Genomic DNA, 8,977 nt, shown 5'->3' with positions numbered 1-8,977 from the left:
ATATTGCAATCTCCCCTCTGAAATTGAGTCATACTGAGATGCACGCTATAACAGAAAGCATTTTGAAAATTGGATAATTCTCAAGCGTTTGTGAGATCATTTCATTTTTTTTTTTTTGCCTGAGTTGAGGTTAGGGTCATTTTTCACATCAAAGTGCTGTTTGACTTTGCTTTCATATTGAGCGATTGTAATTTCACTGAACAGTTTTTTTTCTAGCTACACTCTGACTGTAAAAAACGGACAGAAATACGACGGATGAATAAGATGCGATTTATCTATAAAGCCTTTGTATTTGCCATTTGTAAAGCCTGAGTTATTCCAGTGACGACAGGTGGCGCAGTTTGTGTGAAAAAGCCCTATCATGGTGTCATATATCAGAGCGTGCTGACCTGAGAGCAGCAGAACGGGCCTTTTCTATCTCAAAGCCGACATTAGTCCTCCTGCTTGTTCTCTCCCTGTTCTGAGCTCCGAATTATAAGGTCAATGTTTTCAACTGTGATCCTCTCGCAATGCTGATTGTGCACGGAGAAGATACGGGGACAAGTGTGTCATTCTTCCGAGCGGCTGCCAACTGGGACTGACAGTGTGTGTGTGTGTGTGCGTGCTCAGCTCTGTGTCGTAGTGTGTATGTTGGATGACCACACCGAGGCTGAGGGACAGAGCAGCATCCACTTGTTTATGCAGCTGAAGTAGACCCAGAGCACAACGTACCATCAGCAGTGCAGAGAGAGAGAGAGAGAGAGAGAGAGAGAGAGAGAGAGAGAGAGAGAGAGAGAGAGAGAGAGAGAGAGAGAGAGAGAGAGAGAGAGAGATTGTCCATGTGCCAGTCAGCCCACTCAGCAGTCAGTTCTTGCCAGGCAGGGGGGCCGGTGGGAGTGTCTAAAAGACACACACACACACACACACACACACACACACACACACACACACACACACACCAGCAGTCTTTCGACTTTCAATTAATAGCAGACTTACTCTAAACTCAGATGTGCAAGTGCAAGTTGTCTAACCTTTGTCTGAACTCATAGTTTTTTTTTTTCAAACTAAAAACATTGAAACTTTTCTCATGGGTAGTTGACTTTTATCCTCTCATTTATGGTAATTCCCTGCAGCGTAAGAGCGTAAACAGATATAGGTCCCCACAGATGCAATGAATGCAAGAGTGCACGCACGCACGGGCGCGCACAGACACGCACGTGCGCGCGTGCATGCTTGCAAAGACACCCACACACACACACACACACACACACACACACAGCCACCTCCTCACTTCTCTCCGATCTCTCAACCAGCACCAGACTCCTCAGGCAAGTCCCTCCGTCGCCACGGCAACGCATCACATTCAGTCCAGTGAGCATCGAACTTGTTTGTTTCACTTCTGATTCACAATTGGAGAGGACAGGGTGGTCAGAAGGAGACTGAGCGAGAAGGGCAAGGAGAGGGTGCGGGAGAAAGACGGCGGAGAGGGGGACGGCATGCAAACGAGGCCGCCTCGCCACAGAGTTCTGGGTAATAGGCTAAGCGCCATGTGAGTGCGCCCTTGAAATGGGAGCTGCTCGGAAATGACTGCGACAGTTCAAATTGTCATTGGGGTCCTTTGCAAATAGAGATCTGTAGAGTGACGGGATGTGTCACCCTCATTTGCAGGGAGACTGTGAGCTGTTTGTAATTAGAAGCAAGACATAATCATCATGGGGAATTATCACTCAGCAGCCAAAGACGACGTAAAGTGCATGCCAGGACTTTAATGGCAGTATTGGCTGTTGCTCTGTAGTCAGAGGAAGTCTCAAATCGAGCAAATACCTGACTTTTTTTTTTTTTTTTTTCAAACTCAAAATATTGACATCCCTCATAACTTCTGCTGCAAAATGCTGCATAATGGATTTTCATTCTCAGAGGCGGTTGGAAAAGCTAATGAATTTTGTGGTACGAGGTCAAACCAATCAGCAGTGAAATGCATTGCAAGAGAGATTTCCGATCGTGGTGTAAACACACAAACACAACTCCCTCCAGCACAGCTGTGACAACGGGCGCGCGAGCCCATGTAGGTAAAGAAAAACATGACTCACAACAGACGCTATCGGTTAAGCTGTGGGACTCACAGCAAGGCGGCACCGGGACTCACTGATGGGGCCCCTACGGAGCCCCGGGGCCCTCGTATCCCTCTGTTTGCTCCTGATAACACTGCTGGAATTGTTCCTCAGCCACCCTGCACATTAATCAAAAGCACCAGGACAAAACGATTGTTCAGAGCCGGCCTGCGCAGTGGTGCTTTCATGGCTACTGGGTTGCTCCTGGCCTCATAAAAAGCTTGCTCACCCCACCACCGACACCTCGTGTATATCATCGCTGGCTGCAGGACCAAAGTCCTGCTCCCGAATGAGTGTCTGGCAACTGCTGTCTCATGGCAGAGGATTTGTAATAGCTTCCTTTCCACTCCAGTGGTGTCAGCCATCACACCACAGCCCCTTATCGGGCTCAGCTTTCAGAAGTTCCTGTGACTATCCAACACCTGTCACACTTTTTTAATGAGATATGCTTCATTTCTAGCTAGATGGGTTACATTTCCTGCTCTTTTTTTTTTTTTTTTTTTGAAGGCTCAGTGTCTTTTGAGGTGAATCTGTAAAACTGGTGATAAACCCAAAAGGCAGTGATAATGGAACAGAAAAATTGAGTCTAGATGGAAAATTAAAAGAAAAAAAAAACATTTCTTCACCCTCCAGTTGGAACCTGAGCACATTAAATTCACATTTCACTAATATATAACAGTTGTTATGTGTTTCAGTGAGAAAAGCAGGCTCTGCTGAAAGCACATTATCCCAGACAGTCTGGAAATAGAGCAATCCATCATGTCAGTCTTCGTTTGAGCCCATTTCAAAGCTCTGTCCCTTTAAGGAGCGCCCTCATAATGGGTCTCCCTTCATTTCTGAGTGAATCAGATAGGATGTCAACATTTCCACGCCCCCTGTCGCAGTTGGTGACATTTCCCTCACAGAATGTACATTGCGGCACTTTTCCCTTCTTGGTTTTGCTCCCTGGAGAGGATGACTGTATGCCTGATTTATGGCTGCCCTGCGGGGGACCTCTTTACCCTTTAAAGTTTTTTTTTTTTCTCTTTTTTCTGTGGATCCAGATTGAATGAATAAACCATAATGACAGTGTGCCAGTGGGAGTAAGGAGGGGCTGAAAGTGAGCACCTGTCACTGTCAGCAGTCTGCAGCTTCCTGCCACCAACTGGCTGATCTGAGAAGGTCACCTTGTGTCTGTAGGACCCGAGCAGAGACTGGCAGCTGATAACTCAGCACTGGACTATACTCCCACTGAGGATAGAGAAGGGGACACTTATCATAACTGACCCCTATCTGTTGTCAACTAGAGATTCATTTCTCATCTTTTGAAGGTGTAATCAGTCTCTCTGTGTCCTCCGTTTCTCCTCCCATGTCCTGTTTGTGTTTCTCATACTTTGTACTTTGCATTCTTCTTGTTTTACTCTTCGTCGTCTGTCTTTTTTATGTCTTGGCTGGTTTTTAATTACCTTTGACAGTCACTCTCAGACACACATCAAATTCTCCTTGTTTTAATCCCTCCGTTACTTGGCAGACTGCTTGCCTGCCTGAGTAATAACTTCCTCTGTCTTTACGTAAGTTTAGTTGATTCTCCATCCCACCTGACGAAGAGCCTTTCTTCCCTTTTCTGTCTTCACATGCACACACACACACACACACACACACACACACACACACACACACACACACACACACACGCACGCTCGCACACAAAATGAGCCCCCGAGCTGGAAGCTGGAACAGTCATCCTCATGGGACGTGACATGGAGAGAAGCGGTTGTCTCTCAATCCATCACAGCAGACGAGAAAGAACATTTCCCTCTGATCCACTTTCTCTCTGCAGTCGCCGTTCTGCTGAAAATATGCCACCCAAATGACTTGATTTGTTTTTTATTTACTTTGGGTAAATTGCTTCAGTCTGGGAAATGAAGTTCATGTCTATTTATTCTCCCTGCGGGGAGATATCCCCTGAAATATAGTGTGTTTTTTCAATCCTCGCCCCATAACTGAAAAGTGCACTGAATCGATTTCACCTCAGGTGTCGACACGGCGATGAAATACGGGAATTCATTTAAGTCCGTCACAAATGCACCCGAACTGCAAACAATCAGCGCAGTGAGGCATAGCGTATGTTGATGTTTGCATTATCAAAGTCACACTCCAGCAGTTTGAAAGTGCTTCCAGAGGCATCCCCGGAACATCTGACTGGCAGCCTCTGCAACACAGCTCAGTGGATTTACACCAAATCTGTGATCCAAATCACTCCGTCGATTCAATGAACCTTTCAGGTTTCAAGGGCGTGCAGTCGTAACGGGCAGCTACACATGCACGTGCGGCTGCAAATCGCGCATGCAAGGCGGTTAAAACCGAGCTCTTCTTTTCAGTTCAATCATCCCGGGTTGGATATCCGTTTGGATTGATAACCTCTTTAAAATTCGCAGCCTGAGCCCGACTAACTTCTGCTTGGCATCTGTTCTGATAACTGCAATAACTGTTCCTCCCGGTGAATTCGTGTACCAGAAACTTTTCTCCCTTTTGAGCCCTCTCAAGTCATTTCTTTGAACACCATACATCAAAGTGTGCTGAGTGCTTTCACATCTCACAAACGCAGGAGTTCAACCTGGCATGACCTTCCTGTGTAGTAGTATTTATAATTCTCGGTGCATTAGTTGAAAAATCTGGGAGCATTGTGGTTTTCTCTTGTTGGAAAGACCTCTCAGCTGCAGCAGCCTCGCATTGTGGTGATGTTAACGGCTGTTTTGTGTGCGGCTGCTGATGCTGCATTGGGCAAAAAAAATGTCTTTTGTTCATGTTTCCCCCTCAAACTGCATCATTTCAGAATTGCTGGAGGAGCATCCTTGCTTTCATCGGGTTTTTGTCAGTGCTTGCTCTGCATTGGAAAACAGATCTAAATTGAAAGCCCATAGAGTGAAGAAAATTGATTTCTTTTTTTTAAATAAAGGAGATTACAACCTCTCTGGTCTTGTAGCAAAATAAACCACCAGGATGTTTCAAGAAAATCCCCATAGCCTGATAATCAAACATCATGTTGACCTTATCATCTTTTGTTGTTATTTTTGTTGAGCACTTGAGCAAAGTTTTTTTTTTATAGTTATATTGACTGACGTGTCACGACCGCTTGCCCTGTCTGAACGCCGGTGGAAAGTGGCAGCTGTCTCTGAAGTGTTGCCTCATTCAGTTTTAATAAATCATCCCCGGCCACTCTCTTCTCCAATCTCTCTCTAAGAGTGGAGAGGCTGCCTCTCAAGCTCTGTCCGTTTCACTACTTATCTAAGTGTGCTGCCTCTCCTTCCTCGCCCCCCCCCTCTATCTCTGTTTTGCCATTCGCTTTCCCTCCCTTCACTTTACCCTCCCTGCTAGTCTGTTTTTATCTCTCTCAACTGCCAATCTCTTCCTTCCTCTCCTTCCATCTCTATCTCCTCTGCCTCAATAATTTTTCTTTTGTCCTCCGATCACTTTCTCCTTTTCAATCTCCCTTCAGAAGCTCTTATCGTTTGCTAAGTTCCTCTAAAAAAAAAAAAAAAAAAGCCCCTCCTCCTGTCGTCTCCTCTGGGAGCACATGCATATTGAGCGGGTTGTAAAAGCTCTGGATCCTTGGAAGGAGTCCAGTGTTCTGTGGCTTCCTAACAAAGTAATGGGAGAGTCATAGAATAATTAATAGAAAAGTATTCCCCCTGCAGAGGGTTCTGCTCTCTTTCTGATCTGCATCTCCTCTTCTTCCTCCATCCAGAGCGTCATAATGTGGGCCAAAGCACGGAATACATGAAGGCCTTGTGTGTCTGAACAGATTTGCAGCCACTGGAATATTGATTACCTCGCCACATACTCCGTCTTGTAAATAAGCCTGATCTTTATTGGCGATCTTTCATCACTGTAAGCAAGCTTAACTTTACAAGGCCTCGCTATCCATTCTGTTGTCATTTATTACACCTTACATGATGTAATTATTTATGAACATTCAATCATATCACCATGCCTATTTTGTCTTAACCTAAATTCAAGAATTATCAAGGACAAAAAGATTTAGTTCATCAGCCCAGAAATGCTGTTATTAACCTGATATCTGAGATGTGGCAGCCCTGTTCTATTCTCTCTCCTGCTCGGAGTCTATTTCCCCTCACTCAGAGCACAGCGCTGATTCTATTTCACCTCATGTCATCATCAAATAAACGTCACTCTCTTAACCTGCTGCCATGACATTCAGCCTTGGGTGTATGCACAACCACACACAAATAACCAATATAACACAAAGTGACAAGACACCTGTGACACCAGTCTCCCACTCCCAATCCTGCCTTCAGTGTCTGTCTCCATCTCCTCTGCTGGGAGCCGAGTACATGCCTTGATACTGTTGCTGTAGCATTGCCATACCAACTAGACTGCTGGAGGAGGAGTTCAGGCCATAGAAGGAAGGGAGATAGCTCTCTTCCTCAATCTGTAACTGCTGATTGGAGGCACAAAGTCACTGGTGTAGAAAGATATGCAGTGCGGCAAACCCTTGTTAAGACCCAGCTATTTGTTAGATGTCAGACTGATCTGAGCTCCTCACTTGTTTCAGTGAAAAATGCAAATGGTGCACTTAGTTATTTTGGTCTCCTTGGTGTTAGGCTGGGTTTGTAGATATAAAAGTTGCTAATGGACAGTGGAATTAGAAACTACATACAACTTGTCTTGGGGATTTTTTTGACATGAATATCAAGCAAGAGTGGAATCAAGGAGTCTGAGCCTAAATTAAAATATTGTATTTTACTTAATCATGCATATGAACAGTGAAATATACAGTGTTATGTGCCAGAAGTGAGATCGGCTGTGACATTAAGTCATTTTTTTCTATAGTGCTCTCCAGTAAACCAGCGCTGCCTGCCTGATGAAGGGCTGTACTGTGGTGATGGCTTTATAATGCCTTAGAACCATCAGCAGGGAACACCAATATCAAAGTGTTATTTTGCAATTTTTTCAGAATGGGAGCTTTAGTCGTGTTATTGTCAATGGACTTCAAGTCATCCCAATAAAAAAAGAAGCCTTGCTCAGTGGCTGTGTCAGTTATTGCTGGCTGTTCCCAGGACAATGGTTTGAGATTTGCCCATTTATTCACATGACAGCTCTCCGTCACTTTGCAAGTAGTCTCATTGTGGATACAAATGTGTGCTCGATGAGTAAAGACAAATGAGTTTGTTTACTCCAGATGGCGAGAACAACGACAAAGTTAATTCTGGCCAGGACATTTCATGCTTCATAAGAAATACAAGTCCCAAACTGAATGAGGGGATTGAAAAATAAAGAAAGTGTAAGCAACATACCGGGTTTTTAACCATGCCCTGAGTGAATAAGCTGAAATTCCTTCCTAGCAAAGGCCACGGGAACAGAAGAACGCTCTTGAAACACGAATGGCCCTTTACAAGTTATAAGCATTGCTACTAAATGCATGCAAATAATTTCTATGTACAGTATTGGATACAAGAAAATATTGCATTTCTTGATGCACTATTTCTAAAAGAGCAATGTGCACGGACTAATTCACTGAAGTGAAACAACACTGCACAACCTACAGCTGTGCTCAATGCTGTTTACAAAATGTTCCATGAAACTGTGAGGAAATTAAATTAAGCAATAAAACTCAGTCAAAAAACACTTCAGAATTTTATTATTCTTCATTAGGATGCCAGAGATAAATCACAACAGAATAAAAGCTGCAAGCTTGCGCACACATAGATCAACCTAAGTATTTAGTGCAGTGATGAAGTAAAGATATACATCATCTATCTTTGCATACAGTTTGTGGTCTCACACTTAATTTAATTCAGAGCCCAAATGAAAAAAAAACACACAAATGGGATTTATTTAATGTTTTTCAACTGAACATTCAAACCAAGTGGAGGAGGAAGTGTCTATGTGAAAGGATGGCCTGGAGCGGTAATCCTACACAGGTCAAGGAAGAATGTGGTCTCATCATATCATGGGATTGCAGAGCCTTTTCGCTATAAGCCTACCTGAAGATCAGGTCACAGTACACCACAGGAGATCTGTCACAAAAAAAAATATTTGGCAACGCTTGGGGCTATAAGCTGGCAAATAAATAATATTGCTTCTGAGACAGCCGCACTAGCATTGGGTAAAGCCAACATCAGCTCCCACGGCATTCAGCACACATCCTCCTTTCAATCCCTCTGGTAAACAATTCGAGTCGGGGGGAGATTGAAAACAGCACCTGCACCGAGATTTACATTCCAATCAAGCGACACCCATGTCAGAAAATGGCTTCGTTTTCTATACACTGAAACACAAACACACCCCACTAATACAAAGTCGAACATACAAAGTAAGAATGCCCGCTGTGTGCAAACAATCCTCCGCTACCTACCCATCGTACCGACGCGCAGGACTTCCTGGACTTGGTCTCCTTCTATGTTCTCCTCTCTTTCTTTACTCTCCTCATGTCATCTTCTCTTGTTAGAGAAGCATTTAACAGGGCTACCGGTGTGTGTGTGTGTGTGTGTGTGTGTGTGCGCGCGTGCACGCGTGTGAAAACACAGCACCTGCCTGCCGTGCTCAGGGGTGCATCACAGCTGACTTTGTCGGGAGCTACTGCTTAATGGTGTTGTTTGCAATTGGGAAAAGTCAAGGGCAGTGCTTTCTCTGACTCGATAAAAACCTGCTTTGCTTGCTTTGTGCTCGTGGTTTTAAAGAGCGCACGAGCCCCAGTGTTGCTAACCTCGCTTTAGATGTCGCATTGTAAATGCCAACTGGAGAGGTGTTTACTGAGAATCACACCTGATGGGAAATGACCTGCAACACGGCTTCAACTGGGAACTCTGCGCATGACATCTCAGAATAAGTCATTTTTAAGCCTTCGCTGTCATTCTTAAAAATACAACAGGTATAAAATAGCC

The sequence above is a fragment of the Salarias fasciatus genome, chromosome 22 (assembly GCF_902148845.1).
Source record: "Salarias fasciatus chromosome 22, fSalaFa1.1, whole genome shotgun sequence".
Taxonomy (NCBI): domain Eukaryota; kingdom Metazoa; phylum Chordata; class Actinopteri; order Blenniiformes; family Blenniidae; genus Salarias; species Salarias fasciatus.
Note: the sequence above shows the minus strand (reverse complement) of the source record.